General features: G+C 39.2%; 1 protein-coding gene across 4 annotated transcripts in view; it reads right to left on the bottom strand.

Moving 5' to 3' along the window:
* Positions 1 to 18,734, bottom strand: part of LOC106052565 (bone morphogenetic protein 2-like) — a 104,134-nt gene that overhangs the window by 35,834 nt on the left and 49,566 nt on the right. The window lies entirely within an intron of this gene.

The following is an 18,734-nucleotide window of genomic DNA, read 5'->3' as shown; positions in this document are numbered from 1 at the left end:
ATTTGAGTAACCTCTATTGGGAAATCTGTCTTTTTTTAAAGTCTTTCTCTCTTTCTTCCACCCCCCCCTCTTTATCCCCGTGTAAGTATTTCTCTTAAAATATCCTTCTTTATGTCTATCTATCTAAAAGTAAGAAAGTAACCCCCTCTCAGATATTGTGATCTATAGGACAGATGATGTAAAGGCTATTTATAGCGACAGTTAATGATAGTGTCATGTGACCAGCACGATCGCCTTGACTTTTCACAGCTGATACCCTTTAATGTTAGGTTGACTCAGGGGGTGGGCCCAAAACATCCCGAAGTTTGAAGTTTCAGCCTTCACCTTGATTCGATCCAGAGACCTCTCGGTTTGGAGCCAAGCGCTTTACAACTCAGCCAGCCACCACGCCTCCTTTCTATCTTACTATCTCTCTCTTTTTTTACTTCTCTCACTAAGTCTCTCTCTTTTCTCCTTACCTCTCTCTCTCTCTCTCTCTCTCTCTATCTCTCCGAATCTCTCTTTAGAATATGTCTTTTGTTTCCCTGTTTATATCTCTCTCTTTATTTATCTTTTCATCTTCATCTCTTCTCCACTCTCTTTATCACTCTATCTTTATGCCTCACTTTTCTGTCTTTCTCTTTATGTTTTCTCTTCCTCTCTCTCTCTCTCTTTACCTTCTACACCAATGTTTAGATCATAGTATCTAAGTGTATCTATGCTCACCTCTCTCTCTCACCCTTTCATTACGTGTGTCTCCGTTTCTCTCCGCATGTTCCGACTCTGACTAAATAAATAAACAAAATAAACACAACTACAACTCTCCCACAAGACCAACAGCTGCAACATATCGTGAATAATCTCCTCCCCCCCCCCCTCCCTTCCAGTCGTCCACACACCTGATACAGGTGGAGTGCCCAGGTGTCGGCGAAATATGATTCTGTTTGTAAGACAACACGACATGGTACATGAGATGTTACGACCACCCCTTACCCCACTCACCCTTACACCCCTGGCTCACCCCCTCCCCCATTTTGAGCGACCAGACTAATTTATTGTCTGCCTAATCTTCATTGTTTTGCGCTTTGCATTTAAATAATTAAAAAAAAAAAGAAAGAAAAGAAAGGGTTTGCTTCCTTTTAGTGGTTCTAAAGTTGTCCTGGCCCATAACCTGGAAAACAGATTTCTATGCTCAAGTCAACGAAATCAAACGAATTAAACTAAAATATCTGAAAGTGAGGCGAGATTCACTCCACGAGACGGTTTGCCCTTAGAGTGTTATCAGTATTTTATGTGTTTTCTCCTAGGGAATTTTCTGTTACATTTTCGATTGACTTGAAAAAAATGTTTTGTTAAGGAAAAAATGACTGGTGCCTCTACCTATAAAGCTAATGCAACCTTCACCGGCGTTGTAGGAGGAGAGAAATGTCTCTACAGAATAGGGCTTTACAGTCATATGAACAAGTATTCCATGAGAGAAGCTGAAGTAGGCCAACATAAACGACAAGCCTAGATGAAAGAGGCAGCAACTTGACAGGTGGAGGTGCAACTCCCCATCATTGTAGAGTTTAAAAAAGAATGCACAAGAGCATACAGCTAAGAATAGTCTGCTAAAAGGTGTCAGCATTTAGTCATCAGTGCCCGCAGTTCAACTGTATACGTCAGCATCTTCATATCTGAACTTTATTACAACAGCTGGATCTATATCCCAACAGCTGGACCTAAATCCCAACAGCTGGACCTAAATCCCAACAGCTGGAGCTACATCTCTACAGCTGGATCTAAAACCTAACAGCTGGATCTAAATCACAACAGCTGGATCTAAATCCCAACAGCTGGATCTACATCTCTATAGCTGGATCTACATCTCTACAGCTGGATCTAAATCCCAACAGCTGGATCTACATCTCTACAGCTGGATCTACATCTCTACAGCTTCATCTACATCTCTACAGCTGGATCTACATCTCTACAGCTGGATCTACATCCAACAGCTGGATCTACATTTCAAGCATGAGGTCGTCCCCACTTTTCAATTAAAACCTCAATAGTTCCGCCTCTACAACTCTTAATTAAAACTATAGGGTGTTTCTTTTTTTTTTTTTAAATTCTTCAAGTCTTGCTTTCATTAGATTTGTTTTTCAAGTCCTTGACCTTCGTTCAAAACTAAAGATAATTCACGCAAACTCCAAGTCAAAGGAATGAGATATCGACGACCAGGGATTGAACTCAATACTTCCGTGACCACGGTCTGAAAGTGCTTACCAGTAATGCTACACAACTGGCATCGCTCTTTTTAGTCATTCATTTTCACCCCTTCTGCTTATATTTCCACACATACACACACTCACACATTCACACACTCACTCACACATACACACATTCACACTCACACATTCACACACTCACACATTCACACACTCACACATACACTCACACATTCACACACTCACACATTATATTTGAACTAAAATTACGAAGTGATTTTGCAACAAAAATTAAGTCTCGTAGCCTATGTACTAAGCCACACGAGGGGCCGTAATTCGAAAGCCGAAAAAGATCAAATACATTTCATCGGCTTGATATAATTAAAAATGTTATAACTTATCAATGCGCGATGTCCTTACTGTTACCCCTTCCTCTCACTTAACAAATGATTTGTAAAATTGTATGTATGTTATCTACCGTCTAAACTAGAGCTCACGGTCGTAAAACTTAGAAAGTTTGACATGAATGAGAATATCGCTTTTATACTACATTAACCAAATTCTATTGATGTCTAATTTCTAGTCTACAAAACATTTATTCAACATAGATCTATATATGAACAAAAAATATGTATTCAAGAGAACTTCGAAGATGTTTGACTATTTAATTTTAGAACCATTTTTTGTCCACCGTCATTTCGGTAGTCTAGCTTTGTACAGGACACAGTTACACGCACACACACTCATAAGAAGACACACTCTCGCTCACATTAGTACACTCACAGCCGACCACCGACAGTCAGACCTCATCGTGTCTACCACGCCTGGGAGCATCGCTGAAACGCAGCGTCAACACACACACACATGTAAACACACACACACATTGGTTACCTAAGTATAGATTGGGCTTATAAACAGAACATGCACTGACCTACACACTTACACTTGGTAAGGACTTAATAGGAAGGGAAGTTAATGAACGCCTGTTGCATCATTCCAGATGACGATTGCTGATGTCGTCGTCATGCTTTAGGAATCCCAAAGGGTTGCCCGTTCATACAGAAGTTACAAGTTACCTGTAAGTTGGGAGGTATCAACAAATAACGGGATATTTAGTTACAAGTTACGTGTTTTTTTTTTTAAAGTATTTGAGTTTCATACTTCCGTATTTAGACGCAAATATTTCTTATGAAGTTACAACTGATTTTAACAGTTTGGTGCCATCTACTCGGAAATGCCTCAGCCAAATTATACATAATAGAAAATGTAATAGGATCGGTTTAGAAAATGTTGAATAGGATAAAGATTACAGTTTTGAAATTAACAAATCATAATGCAGCACAATTAAGCGAATGAGATGTTTTCTTTCAAAGTAATTTCTAATCAGCCCTACTTTTGATGAGGATTAAAGAACAAAATAGTGTTGACTTGCTCTTTAGTGATTTTAGAAAGCACGGCGTGGCGAATACTGTTATTAGTTTACGACATGCAAGAGTTCTCTTCCTTGTAACAAAGAAAGAACACACAGACAGACTAAATGCTGCCCAACAGATGGCGCCAGCATGCAGTGCTGCAAGTTAATGAAAACCAGGCGAACTGTATGAGTTTTTATTGATACCGAGAGAAACATCGAGAAATGGTCAGGACTGATTGGGCTACAGATTTAAATAACCTGGAAGAGAGTTGTTTTTTTTATTGATACTTTGGGGAAATATCGATGGAATGAGGCAGTAACAACAAAAGAGTCTATAATGATAATGAATTTGAACTGAACAACAGGAATCATTCCAAAGTAGATAAACTTCTACCTGCTGGCATTCATCTTTAATCATTTCATCGTTTTCTATAAATAGAAGCAAATATTCATTCAAGCTTTACCTTTTCAATTAACTTAAAAAATAAAATAAAATAAAAATGGCCTAGAATAGTTATGATTCTCAAATATTAAATTCTATGGGCCCCATGCAAGAACTGTTGAAAAACATTAATTAAAAAGCACTTAATTTTCCTTTTAGACTTGAGCAGATGATGTAAGGGTCATCTGTTTCTGTGGCCTATGGTTAACGATGGTGTTATGTGGCCAGCACAATGACCAACCGCATTACTTTTCCCCAACTAATGACAGGTACTCATTAGAGTTGAGTGGATTCAGAGGCGCCCTAAAGATCATGAAATAAAACAAATCACAGTCTTCACCAGGATTTGACCCCGCGCCGTGTTTCATACATACGAAAACGGACTTAAAATATATTTTATAATTAATAAAGTAGGTCAACACAAGCAGGGGAAAAACAACCACACAGATCCCACTGACCATACTGAGATCACATTGACCACAGAGATCACATTGACCACACTGACCATATGGACCACAAAGATCATTCTGACCATACATCACGAGGGCTACACTGACCACACATGTCACACTGACCACACGGACCATGTACACCACACGGATCGCAATGACCACTCCGACCACACTGGCCATACGGACCACGTAGACCACTAGGACCACAATGACAATACTATGACCTGAACTTCCTAACTGTCCTATTCTGCAGCGCTTAAAGAAAACGTCTGCTAACTACGGCCCTATCGAAGTAAAGTGCGCAGTCGACACTGGGACCGCTAGCGTAGTCCTTAGAAGGGGAGATAATACCCGGTACTTGAAGCTCTAATAATGGCGAGACTTTTAACCTTTCAACAATAGGATCATTTTTGCTGCCTGCGCTGTGGTCTTAAAGCCATTTAAAGTTGGCTCTAAACGGTTCAGTTTAATCTTTCTTTTGTTTGTATGTGTATAGAGACGTGTGTGTGTGTGTGTGTGTGTGTGGTTGTGTCGTGCAGCAATAATCCAAGAGTTTTAAAGAGATTGAGATTATCTTACCTAACACCTGTTAGAAGAAGTGATAGCATTAAAAAAATATAGAGGACATACAGCACCTGGCTAAGCGTTGATATGTTCATGAGAGAGAGACAGAGACAGAGAGAGACAGAGAGGGAGAGACAGACAGAGAGACAGAGAGAGACATAGAGGGAGAGACAGACAGAGAGACAGAGAGAGACAGAGAGGGAGAGACAGACAGAGAGACAGAGAGAGACAGAGAGAGACAGAGAGAGAGACAGAGAGAGACAGAGACAGACAGAGACAGACAGAGAGACAGAGAGAGACAGACAGAGAGACAGAGAGAGACAGAGAGAGAATAGAGAGAGAAGGAGACTCAGAGAGACACAGAGAGTGGGAGATATAGTAGAGAGAGACACATAAAGAGATAGACACAGAGAGAGAGACATAGGGAGAGACAGAGAAAGATAGAGACAGAGAGAGAATAGAAAGAGAGACAGAGGGAGAGACAAAAAGAGAATAGAGAAAAGAGGGAGACTCAGAGAGACGGAGATATAGTAGAGAGAGAGAGAGACAGAGAGAGGGCGATATAGTAGAGAGAGACAGAGAGAGAGATAGACAGAGAGAGAGAGAGACATAGGGAGAGACTGATAGAGACAGTGAGAAACACAGAGAGAGGAAGAAGAGTAGAGAGAGACACATAGAGAGACAGAAGAGTAGAGAGAGGCAGAGAGAGAGTAGAGAGAGAGAGAGGGGAGAGAGAGAGACAGAGATAAAGGCAGAGAGAGAGAGAGAGAGAGTAAGATCTTTAAGTATATGTGTTTTCAGGACTAGGGGAGGGGTGGAAGGTAATATTTAGTGTAAAACAGATCCCCCCTTGAATACGAAACAGAAATAAAAAAAAAGACCCTAAAAGATCAGGAGGTGTCAACAGGCTCAAAAGTAAAAATAAAAAAAAAACATATGTCCACCTGGAGGTACACATTCTGAAAGCAAGGAGTGGAAGCAAGGTGTGAGTTGGCTGAGCTGGGGGGGGGGGGGGAGGTCATAAAACATTTTGTTTTTCACCTGATCTTACCTGTTCACTTTAATGTTGATCAACAAACGAATGAAAAAATTCGATATGTAATTATTGGAATATTATATCGCGGGAGGGGGAGTAATAGCCAAGGAGGGCTTGGGAGTCGAGACCAGAGAGAGAGAGAAACGAGAGAGAAAGAGAGAGATAGAGAGAAAGAAAGAGGAGAATAAATTAAAGAGAAACAGAACTATGATAGAAAAAGGACAGTGGAAATATAGAAAAATTAGAAGAAAATTAAGTAAGAAAACATAAGGACACAATGACCTCAAGACACGAAGACAAGAAAACATAAGGACACAATGACCTTAAGACACAAAGGCAAGAAAACTTAAGGACACGATGACCTCAAGACACGAAGACAAGAAAACGTAAGGACACGATGACCTAAAGAAACGAAGACAAGAAAACTTAAGGACACGATGACCTCAAGACACGAAGACAAGAAAACTTAAGGACACAATGACCTCAAGACACGAAGACAAGAAAACTTAAGGGCACGAAGAAAAGAAAACTTTAGGACACAATGACCTCAAGACACGAAGACAAGAAAACTTAAGGACACAATGACCTCAAGATATGAAGACAAAAAACTTAAGGACACAATGACCTCAAGACACGAAGACAAGATAACTTAAGGACACGATGACCTCAAGACATGAAGACAAAAAACTTAAGGACACAATGACCTCAAGACACGAAGACAAGAAAACTTAAGGGCACGATGACCTCAAGACATGAAGACAAAAAACTTAAGGACACGATGACCTCAAGACACGAAGACAAGAAAACATAAGGACACAATGACTTCAAGAAACAAAGGCATAAAAAACTTAAGGACACAATGACCTCAAGACACAAAGGCAAGAAAACATAAGGACACAATGACCTCAAGACACGAAGACAAGAAAACAAAAGGACACAATGACCTCAAGACACAAAGGCAAGAAAACTTAAGGACACAATGACCTCAAGACACGAAGACAAGAAAACTTAGGGACACAATGACCTCAAGACACAAAGACAAGAAACCATAAGGACACAATGACCTCAAGACATGAAGACAAGAAAACATATGGACACGATGACCTGAAGACATGAAGACAAAAAACTTAAGGACCCAATGACCTCAAGACACGAAGACAAGAAAACTTAAGGACACGAAGACAAGAAAACTTAAAATCTGTACAATAGAACACCTCGATTTTCACGCCTATCGGTACGCGAGGTAATTTCATTAGTATTGTTAGGATGTCTGGGAGAAGCCTACCCCAGATATGATGAGCCCCGTAAATTCGATAGGTCATATATATATATATATATATATATATATATATATATATATATATATATATATATATATTATACAGTGCTTGTGTGGGTCAACAAATATATGTAGACTCGAAACTAGATTAAAATACTAAAAGATTATTAATGAAGAGAATAGTGACTCAAGAACTTTCAGCTACCACAGGAAAACATTCTAATGACGAAACGGAGAGAGGGGGGGGGGAGAGATCTAAGGGAGAGAGGAACGCGTTTTATTAGAAGAGAAAATAACTCCTGCAAGTATTGCCACTTGTTTGCGGTACAGAGCTATCCCCCCTTTTGCAGGTAAATGATATATGAATTTCTGTTGCAATAATGCACCTGAAGGGCAGCCACTAACAGCCACTCGAGCGAGGTCACAATGGTACTTAGGGAAGAACTGGAGACAGGGACAGAGCATTCATCACGCGTAGGTCTAAGTGGGGGCCTCTTGTTGGGGATGCCAGCGAATTCTTTCTATTTTGCTTCCAGTGCTGTGCTTAGCAATTTCATAATTGCATATTACATAATACTTGGTCGTTGTGCTGGCCGCATGACACCCTCGTTAACAGTCGTCCATTAAAAAGATGATATTTTCATTATATGTCATATTGATCGAAAGGTATGCAATGGGCAAGCATTTTCTAAATTATATGGTGCTTTTTTTGTGTGTATTTCCCAATAAACAAACCAATTAAGTCTATATTTCTTCGATCGTTTGAAGCGTGGCCGAGAGGGTAAGTACGCTTGGCTCGGTTTGGCTACCTATGAAAGGGGCTCGAGGTTCGACACCCGACTCGAGCAGAGTTGTGTTTACTGAGCGCCTAAAGGCAGCACGGAAAACCTTCTCCCAGATACCCCCTCCCCCCACTGGTCCACAAATGAGATTGGATCATAGCGCTATGAGCATGTTATAAGCATGAAAATAGCGCTATATAAAAGCTATAATGTACTCGTACTATATGTTGGCAATTCGAATTCAATACTATACAAGCTTCATAATTCTATCAATGTATTTATGAGTTAGAATACCTATATGTCGTAAGACTTGAAAACAAAAGCACGTGCACACATACACGTAATGACTGCGTATGAAATGCAAGTGGGCCAGGCGGTTCTAAATGTTTACCCAAGTGTCCATGGTCTCAATCTTGACGATAATTCACAAACGATCGATAGAAACTTTTTATTTCCTCTAGTTTTGTCATCAATTACTCACCAATCTCTCGCGGCAACGCGATAATTAATAAGATAAATCATTTCTAGGCTATTAGGATACCACATGTATCAACTTATGAATTTTCCCATGATTCATACGATGACAAGTTTACTTTTGCGACCTTGACTTAAACAGGAACATTTTGATTGGCTGGTTATTAATAGTTTTATCGAGTTTAACTCATTGGGTGACTATCTGTCTATCTATCTATCTATCTATCTATCTATCTATCTATCTATCTATCTATCTATCTATCTATCTATTTATCTATCTAACTATCTATCTATCTGTATGTCTGTATGTATCATAATGTATGTATGTATATATGTATGTCAGACAATCATTCAGTCAGTCATTCTGTCTACATTTCTGTATGTCTGTCAGTCAGTCAGTCAGTCTGTCTGTCTGTCTATCTGTTTTAATTCTAAGCTTGCTATGTTATCGAAACATAAGTGTAAAACTAAGCATACAGAAGAAAGTATATTCAATATAACGGCTGCCTTGGAAGAAGCATTATAAAAAAAACATAGATACAGCTTTTTCAACCCAAACTGAATATTTTGCCTGGAGTCATTGCCTACGTTCGTAAAGTATTCGCCTGTTTACATTGGTGGCTAGATAATAGGGGAATGAAGACTCGGCAGAGACGATTAACTAGCCGGGACACCCGGCTTTCACTTTCTCTTGATGATTTAAAGACAACCATGCCCCCACAGTGACCTTCGTAGGGTACGGCCCCAGACGCCGGCACTGCAGACTAATCGCGTTGCTAGGAACGACCGTCTCGGGTCCTCATTTTCTCTATCGCGTTTCTCTGTTGCTGCATCAGTCTGTCGGTTGGTAGAGTTCTTAATCGTTTTTGTAGTATGTATCCACCATTTTTACCAATTCTGGGATTCGAACGTTTTTTTCACGATGTCTAAAGCACTCTGGTTTAAGTTTCTCGATTACTGATTAAAGTCAAGACGTGTCGGGCAAAGGTTTCAGTAATAATTAGAACAAGTTCGATGAATCAATGAGATGATTAAAAGAAAAGAACAATTTTTTGAGATGCATTTACACTGTAAGCCTCGCTGTCAGAGAAAGAATCGTTATGTTGACAAAGATCAAATAGTCTTAACTCTTTCTCTCCTAATCGACGATACCATCGTTGATTTTGACCTCATTATATTAAATTAAGGTTTAATTTTTTTTAAACTTGACTTTCAATTATATAAAAAGAGCATGTATTCCCCTTTAATTCTATACCAAATACAATATTTTCTGATAACAAACAACAAAGCTATTGAAGCCCAACAATAGCAAGGTAATGAAATAGTATATGATCAAAATGAAGAATTCCTTAAAAATGTGGAACAATAATTACTGAGAGAAAGAGTTTAGCAAAGACAAAGAAACACAAAATATGTTTAGAAAGTAAACAAGGCCATTCATTTTTGTTCTACTTTAGGATGCGCGGTGGCTGAGTTGTTAAGCGCTTGGCTTCTGAACCTCGGGCCCTGGGCACGAATCGTGGTGAAGACAGTGATTTTTAATTTTATGGATTTCTAGGGCGCCCGTGAGTCCACCCAATTCTGATGGGTAAAGTAAAGACGGTTGGTCGTTGTGCTGGCCACATGAGACACTGCTCGCTAACCGTTGGCCAAAGAGACAGATGACCTTAACATCATCTGCCCTATAGATCGCAAGGTCTGAATGGGTAACTTTTTTTGTTCTACTTTAAAAAAAACGGTTACCTCACTTTTTCTGTCACCACATGTAGCACTGTATTAGATTTGTTTTCTGCACGTCTATTAATCTAATGAACACACACGCACACACACACAACCAGCCTTACGCCTGTAATGAACAACAAGGAGCCGACACTGGGCTTACTTAGTGTGAACCCACATAAGTGTCATGACACATTATACGTTCACCTGAACCAGTGGCTTTCAACTCTCTGTGTCCCGATTAGGCTTGTGACACACACGCACATACAATCTCAATGCACACTCACATTGACACACACACACACACACACACACACATAATCTCAACACACACTGACATTGACACACACACACACAATCTCAACACACACACATATATTGACACACACACACATTGACACACACAAAATCTCAACACACACTCACATTGACACATACACACATACACACACAATTTCAACACACACTCACATTGACACACACACACACAGAACACGTGCGTTATTTCAAAAAAATATTATTTCTTCGGTGCCGTCCCTGAAGGGGCATGGAGTGTCGGCGACCCCAGTCTTATTGGTTGTGAAGATTGCATACCTTAACGTTGAACAACCTAGCGTTGATAGTATCCCTTATCTTATCTTATAAAATGCAGAAGTTACTTCAAGAAAAGATGATTGCGTCCTACGCACGACCCTTGTTTTCTTCAATGAAAAGACGGGACGTGGGAGGCCTAGATAGTATACACTTCTCTTGTGACATGCTCTAGGCCTAGATAGTATACACTTCTCTTGTGACATGCTCTAGGCCTAGATAGTATACACTTCTCTTGTGACATGCTCTAGGCCTAGATAGTATACACTTCTCTTGTGACATGCTCTAGGCCTAGATAGTATACACTTCTGTTGTGACATGCTCTCCGTATAAGCTTTTGTAATCAAAATAAAAAGTAATAATAATAATAAGACGGATGAAAAATTCCCGATCGCTAGATTCCTAATTGGTTACAGAGGTTTCATTTCCTTCAACTGCGCATGCGTGTGTAGGAGGCAAAAGTTTATTTGATCTCCAAGGTTCTCCAAAAGTTTGTTTCAGTGGGAAGAATTTGGGCTTGACATAGACATAAAATCCAGATCGGGCTCAATCCTATGCCACGATAGCAATCCGAAATGTTTGAAAATGAATGAAATTTAATAAAGGAAATAAACAAAAAATTTAGATACCTCTACCCCCCTGCCTCATATACGTGAGATCTGAGTTAGCATGTAAAAAGCTTTTCTTTCTGAAGAAATGAACAAAACTTATAAAATAAGCAACCAGGTCTAGTTTGAGATTCATTAATCCATTTTTAGCGACCCATTAAAAGGGAATAGCCGCTATTAGTTTTGTGTGGTCTGTCTGTCTGTCCGTCCGTCCGTCCCGTTTTGATCTCAAACTAGAAAAGATAATGAAAATCTGACATCATGATATTGTAGATGTTTCAAAGTTCTGATGCGGGGCTACTTTTTCTTTTCCTAAAGCGAGAAATTTAATTTTTAAAATCAACTATGCAAGCAGTTTTTCATAAAAGTACACCATTTTTACAACTATTGACTATTAATAGTAAAGAAGCATGGGAGACTATTTAGTCACTCGTAGCATTGCATACAGAAATTATAAACACCTAATCTAATCCAAAAGGTTTTATATATTAAAAAACAACAACTTTGTATTACTAATTTAAATACTTTCTGTCATATCAATTACTTACATTCTTAATAAAAATGTTTAATTTTTTAAGGATAAAAATCTATTGTATATAAGTCGAATACACTTTCAAACAATTAATAAGCAGTGTTATGGGTTGTACATGCGCAATGCTATATATGCTATAATGTTTACAGCATTGAACCAAAGCGAAGGGCTACTTTGTTGAATCTTTGAATGAGAGATTGGCATAATAAAAACAATTAAATAAGTAACTAATCATTCAATAACATCAGGTTTACATTAAACTATATATTCATAACTACCAGTTATTTTAATATACAACACATTCGACACGCGCACCCATCTTCTTTTTGTATCGTCGGAGACAGGGCTGTAGCTGTTTGTAGTTTATAGTTTCTGATAGTCTTTCTGAAAATATTTCAAGCTTGCCTTTAAACCTACTAAGCGGACCACTTCAGGGACCGATTTTGAGTTTGTGTTTCCACACAAACTGTCTTTGTAACCTAATATATACAGCAGATTAAGCCTATGTTAGATTCCAATCCCATACACTAGATATGGATGACAAAGTTAAAGCTCAGAGCTCATTCCGAGTATGTTCTCACGTTTTGTTTAACATACACATACACAGAACCACACACACACACAAATGTTATAATTATGGAAGTACCGCCCCCCCCCCATTCCCCATCACCGCACGTGTTTTCAATTTGGGAAATATTTCGCGGGCATCGCTAAGCGGTGTCATCTCACACAAGTGGTTTGCGTCACCCTCGATCACAACGAGGCTCGACAACGCGCTGTACACCATCCTTTCCCGCCATTCCCATTCGTCTTCGGAAATTTCCGATTGATAGTGACTCGTTCTAGATTTGAAAGCGTCATTTCTTATTTGGGCACTTCCGCACGTAACTCTGCCTCAGAATTCTAGAAATTAAAGCAATGTGGAAAGAGATTCTTCTCTCTCTCCCTCTTTCCGCCTCCATGATGGCCCACCAAGTGTGGCCCCTCCAGGTGCTCAACACATGATCAAGCTCCAGGCAGATGATTGGAATTTTGGCATCAGATGTGGCCCCAGGAATATCACGTCTGTGTCGGGCTAAATTCTCAGCCCGGGTGCCCAAATATTTCCAGTTGCCCCTTGAGTAGTAAGAAAAACGAAACACCTTGGATCACAGCCCCCACTCCTCGCCCCCTTAAATGTTTTAATCAAACAACATTTATGCTGAGCGTTTTTTTCGGGATGCTTTGGTTTTCGCCATCTTAAATTGTTTTGTTTTTTTACAAAGCTTATATAAGCTCACTCTGTCTGTCAGTCTGTCTGTCTGGCCAAAAGTTTTGGACACGTTATTTCTCCGACACCTAATCTCGGATCAAGCTGAAATTTTGCACATTTTTTTTCTTTTAACTGACAACACGAGAATCAATAAAAAAAAACAATTAGGTAATTAACTATTGGTAGTAAATTACTTTGTTTGGTATCTCAAACAAGGAAGAGAAATGGTACTTGACTGAAGTGGTGGTATAAGCTGAATCAGTCCCCCTTTATAGATTGTCATCGTATTACAAATCTAATGACCTGACTGATCCAAACTTATGGATGCACTTAATATAAGCTTTGTTTTTTTAAAGTATTTTTTTGTGTTTGCTTGTTTTTAGCCTGTATTTTTTAAAGGAGTTATGGAAAAGAACTAGGCTGAATATTTCTGTTCCTTGCCTCTAATAATTTACACGTACCAAAAGAAATTGCATTATTTTGGTAGGCTCTAGGCGTAGGATGGCAATTTTTTTTCCCGATGCAATAACCAAAAGAAGTGTTACTGATTGTCCTTTTATAACAAGTATTATAAAGTGGAGTTAATGAACAATATTATCAATATAGCTTTTATAAAGCGCTACTTTTATGCTGATAGCATGCTCAGAGCGCTTTTGGTCCAATCTCATTTGTGGACCAGTGGGGGGGGGGGGTATCTAGGAGTAGGCTTTTCCGTGCTGCCTTTAGGCACTCAGTAAACACAACTCAGTGTCGAACCTCGAGCCCCCTTCTAGGTACCCAAGCCAAGCCAAGTTCAAGCGCACTTGGCCTCTCGACCACGCTTCCCACTAGGCAATAGGCATTTCTTTCTCATTAAATGATAGAGTTTTCCCCAAAGAAAATTCTCTTAAGGGGCAGCTGTGCTGCAGAGATCTGCCATATCACCAGATCATTTCTCAATGGACACTAAAGGGGAATCTACAATAAATTTTATTTTCTTCTAATGAAGAAAATGGATTCAGGCATTGCCAGAGAATGAGTGTCTTTTTTTTTTTTGTAATGCAAATAAAAAAATTGTTAATTATTATTTTTAAAAAGATAATACTATAACATATAGAAAATTAATAGAATACGTTTACGGATGAACTAATAACTAGATCATACTTAGTGTTGCTAAGTATAGATTAAATATTTTCCATTGAATAGAGAATTTTCGGAAGGCATCAGCGCCCCAGGGTCTCGCCCCAGACACTAAGCAAAGGTTTTTCCCCGAGGTAAAACAACAAAACTACTGGTGTTGTTTCAAACCAGCATTAGTCTCAGAGACACAGTTATCTCTCTTGTTGACATTCTGTGGGGTGGGAGGGGGGGGGGGAGAGTACTAAGAAAGTCTTGTTGGCCAAACGGAAATTTCTAGATTGGAACTCAGAAGCAAGCTACTGGTAGCAAAGGTATTTCTGAGTTCAGGCGACAGGTTCAAATATGAAGCATTGGGGAAACAAATCTCAGATCTTTTAATTGTTTGGTAAATTTGTATGGAAGTGATCTAGAATCTACGTTTCCCGGCAAATAAAATGTTACAAATGGCAATTAGGAGCATGGCTATTAGTCTGCGGTATGGCCAACAAAAAAAGACAAGACAGACAAATTGGCATTTAGACACCAGACGTGAACCGCGCAGACGACCATTGCATGATGGGAAGACTCCGCTGTCTGGTTTCGAAAAGAAAATGGGACACGAACAATTCCGTAAACATGATCATTTGCTAATGGGAGATAAATTGGTAAACGAATTATGCAGACGATTTAATTTTTTTTTTTTTATTAGCGTAGGAGCCGAAGCACACCACAGAGTTTGTTATGAATGTTTTGATAATTTCTGAAAGTGCTGTCAGCCCCGCGCTCTCTCTCTCTCTTCTCCTTTCTCTCTCCGTCTCTCCCTCTCGGTGTTATTCAGCCAAGGGGAGAGAGGGTAGTGGCAATGTAAAACCTACAAAGTAGCCAGGACTTTGTCAGAACTGCGCGTGATTTTGCCTGTGGGAGAGCGCGTAGATCTAATCTTGGAGCTTCCTAATGGGCGCGGATGATGAGGAACTCTAATTGAAAGCGACGGGGAGACGACTAGTCTCTCTCTTTTCAAGCGATGTTCATCCAACAGAACTATAAACAAACACATATTGCCTAGTTTGAAACAAGCAAAAAAAAAAAAAAAAAAAGACAATACCTTCATTACAGAACTTAAAGTATTTAAAAAAATAATTAAAAAAAAAAAGTTTGTCACATTGGGTATCAACTGCGTATTGTGAATAATGTACGAATGATTCTACCAGTTTGGCCAGAATCCTATTATTTATCGGTAGCTTTATTACACATAAGATCTCTTAAGATCTAGACTAGATCTATAGCTACTTGTACGTCTAGAATCTAGACGTAATCCTTATTGGGTTGACGTCAAATAAAAAATAAGCAAAGCTTAGATAATGTATCAATAAACTTAAAGTAGCTTTAAATTTAACAACGTTTTTTTTTTTCTTTCTTTTTCCTTCAATAATTCCAATGACATATATCTAGTCCTATCATTGCAATAGTGTCTAACTTCTTGATGTGTATAATGTTTAAGTCTGGACTGTGAAAAAACCTCTAGATCCAGCTTTAGAATATATAAGGGAAGACCTTGACCTTGAGATTGTAAATACTCTGACCCCCTGAGGGTCATACTATCTTTCTATCTTAATTAGTTGTCTTTTTAACAACGCATACTTAATAATTTTAGAACCTAAGAAGTACCTAATTGAATTATTCTCTTCTTTTTTTTTTTAATGAAGTCTATGGACTATTCATCCATTTTTTTAAAAGTATCAACAGGTTCATCTGGTAGACTCACACATTAAGCAGAGGCGTAAAGACGATGTTGGTATGTGGGGGGGGGGGGGTCACTGAGGGATCGCGAAGGATCGAAACACATTTTCAAATTTGATATCGAGTCCTGCTCAGGCCATTTCGGAAAGCAGGTTTTCTTTCTTTCTTTCTATAGGCCTGTATTTTCCTGTGTGCCACCCTAACAGATGTTTGTAGCAAACACACACAAACACAGTTTTGTTCCAGTTCTATGCTAGACTTATCATTGTTTGTATAAGCGTGTACAAGTCTGTTATAGATGTGTGCATGAAGTATGTGTGTGTGTGTGTTTGTTGCCTACCCTTGTATTCATGTAGACCATCTATCTTTTACAGACGACACCACTTGACCATACAAGAGGGAACATCACTCCCGCAGGCCCGACCATTAAAACGCCACACTCCTCTGAAGATACCCCCCTCCCCCTCCCCAACCATAGACACTGATACCGCCCCCCCCACCCCGACTCCATTGTCGCGTTTTCAGACACCCAGGCTCTCATCTTCACATCTACTTAGGGTCCCTCTTGATAACTGACTTGGGGGCCCTAGCACGAGAGCCATCGAGAGACAAAACTCCTTTGATGCGCTCCGTTGTGGGCTTAACACACACACACGCAGCACGCATACATACACATAGACACAACACTATACAGGGATATATAGGGCGGTGAGAAGGGTGCTTTGGATAAAGAATATGATACTTTGCAGGTGTTAACAGGGCGCGCATCCCCCCTTTTTCTTTTGCCAGGCTCCCACCAACCGCCTCGCCTCCAAACCATTAATATGATACGGTCATTATATGCGTTAACTTGACAGACCTATAAGAAGGGTGAGAACTGGGTTGGCTAATTGACTTCGCGCACACACACACACACTCATACATACACACAGACACGAAAAACGTAGACATAAACAAAGCCTATTGTCACATTTTTCTTTTTTTTTCTATTTCCTTAGACAACATGACACAAATGACTTTTGACGTCACAATGGGTCAAACAAAAAATGTCATAATCATAATTCATTAATCATAATTCAAACTGTACTGGGTGTAATCCCGCTGCCCTAGACACATTGTAGACTAGACCTCTGTATCTGTGTACGTGTGTGTGTGTGTGCGGGCATGTGTTTGCCCGCCCAACAAAGCCACGTTGTAGACATTGAACAAAGGTTTGATTCCTTTTCTACAAGACATCACTTTTAAAAATTAATAATATGTTAATGTATGCTGTGTTTTTTTTTTACTGAGACAAACCGAAATCATATGTGACATAATAAGTTCTCTCTCTCTCTCTTCCCCCCCCCCCCCCCCACTCTCTCTCTCTCTCTTCTTCACCTCCGTAACTAAACATCCACTCCATCCTACGGGTTCAGATCTAGATCTATTCTATCTTTCGCTTGATGGTAACCGCATAGCAATAGTTTAAAGAGTTTTGAACAGTTTCAGAGAAGACTGGAAAGCAGAGAAAAGGGGAGATTACTAAGGATTTTGGCACATTAAAATGCATTGTAACAATTTTTGTCATCCCTGGTTTATCTCCCATTAAAGAAAACTGCAGACGATACTTTCTGGTGAGTGTAATAGCAGCGAAACAAATGATGGGGGCTTATATTTACATGCGAGGCAAAGTAGGGAGGATTTAATACGGGGGGAGGGGGGTAAATAGAGCGTGGTTTTTATTATTAATTTCCTTGTTATACTTGTAATTTTAAAATGTAGTTATAACTATTTTATCAGGGTTAGGCCCCCAGGGGAGGGGGAGGATCAGTTTACAAAAAAAAAAGTTTTAGTACATTGGTTATTTTAGTAATCGTGGTCCAGTTCCTAGAGGAGTAATTGTGACCATTTGAGACTAAGAATTGTCCGCAGAATGACCTATCACTAGCTTCTTGTCTCCAATGATTCCGATAACAAGAGATATGTATTTGCACTCCTCCCTTCAAATACAACTCCCCCTCCTTTTTTACAACTAGCAGACGACGGAATTGTAAAAGTAGATATGGTCATGAGGGAGGTTTAGTGATTCTAGAGTACAGAGAAAGGTTTAAGGATAAGAGAGGTTTAGGGATAAGAGAAGTTTTAGTATTGAAAGAGGCTTTAGTGATGAAAAAAGTTTATTGGTTGGGGGGGGGAGGTTTAGTTTTGCAGATCGTAATTACAATTTAGCTGTCTAAAGCACTGAAAACACCCAAAAGGTACCGGTTACATGTATCGTATCTAGATCTGGCATAACGGAATCTTTATGCCCGCATTGCGTGATGTAATGTTGGTAAATGGTAGACAGCATAAAAGTGTATTAAAGAAACAGCTGAAGAAAAGAGACGGGAAAAGAAAACACTTTGGGAAGAAAGAGCGTCAAGATCAGAGTCTAAGTGAGCTGAAAGATATTTGATGAAATTCATCTTGTAATTTAACTTTTTTTAAAAACAAAAATGTCTACACCGATTTTAGAATCATTTAAACATTCGTTAATAAAAGTCATGTTTTAATGTTTATACCCTAATGAACTATACAACAATCAAA

The sequence above is a fragment of the Biomphalaria glabrata genome, chromosome 3, assembly GCF_947242115.1.
Source record: "Biomphalaria glabrata chromosome 3, xgBioGlab47.1, whole genome shotgun sequence".
Taxonomy (NCBI): domain Eukaryota; kingdom Metazoa; phylum Mollusca; class Gastropoda; family Planorbidae; genus Biomphalaria; species Biomphalaria glabrata.
Note: the sequence above shows the minus strand (reverse complement) of the source record. Positions and strands in the feature narration are given on the sequence as shown.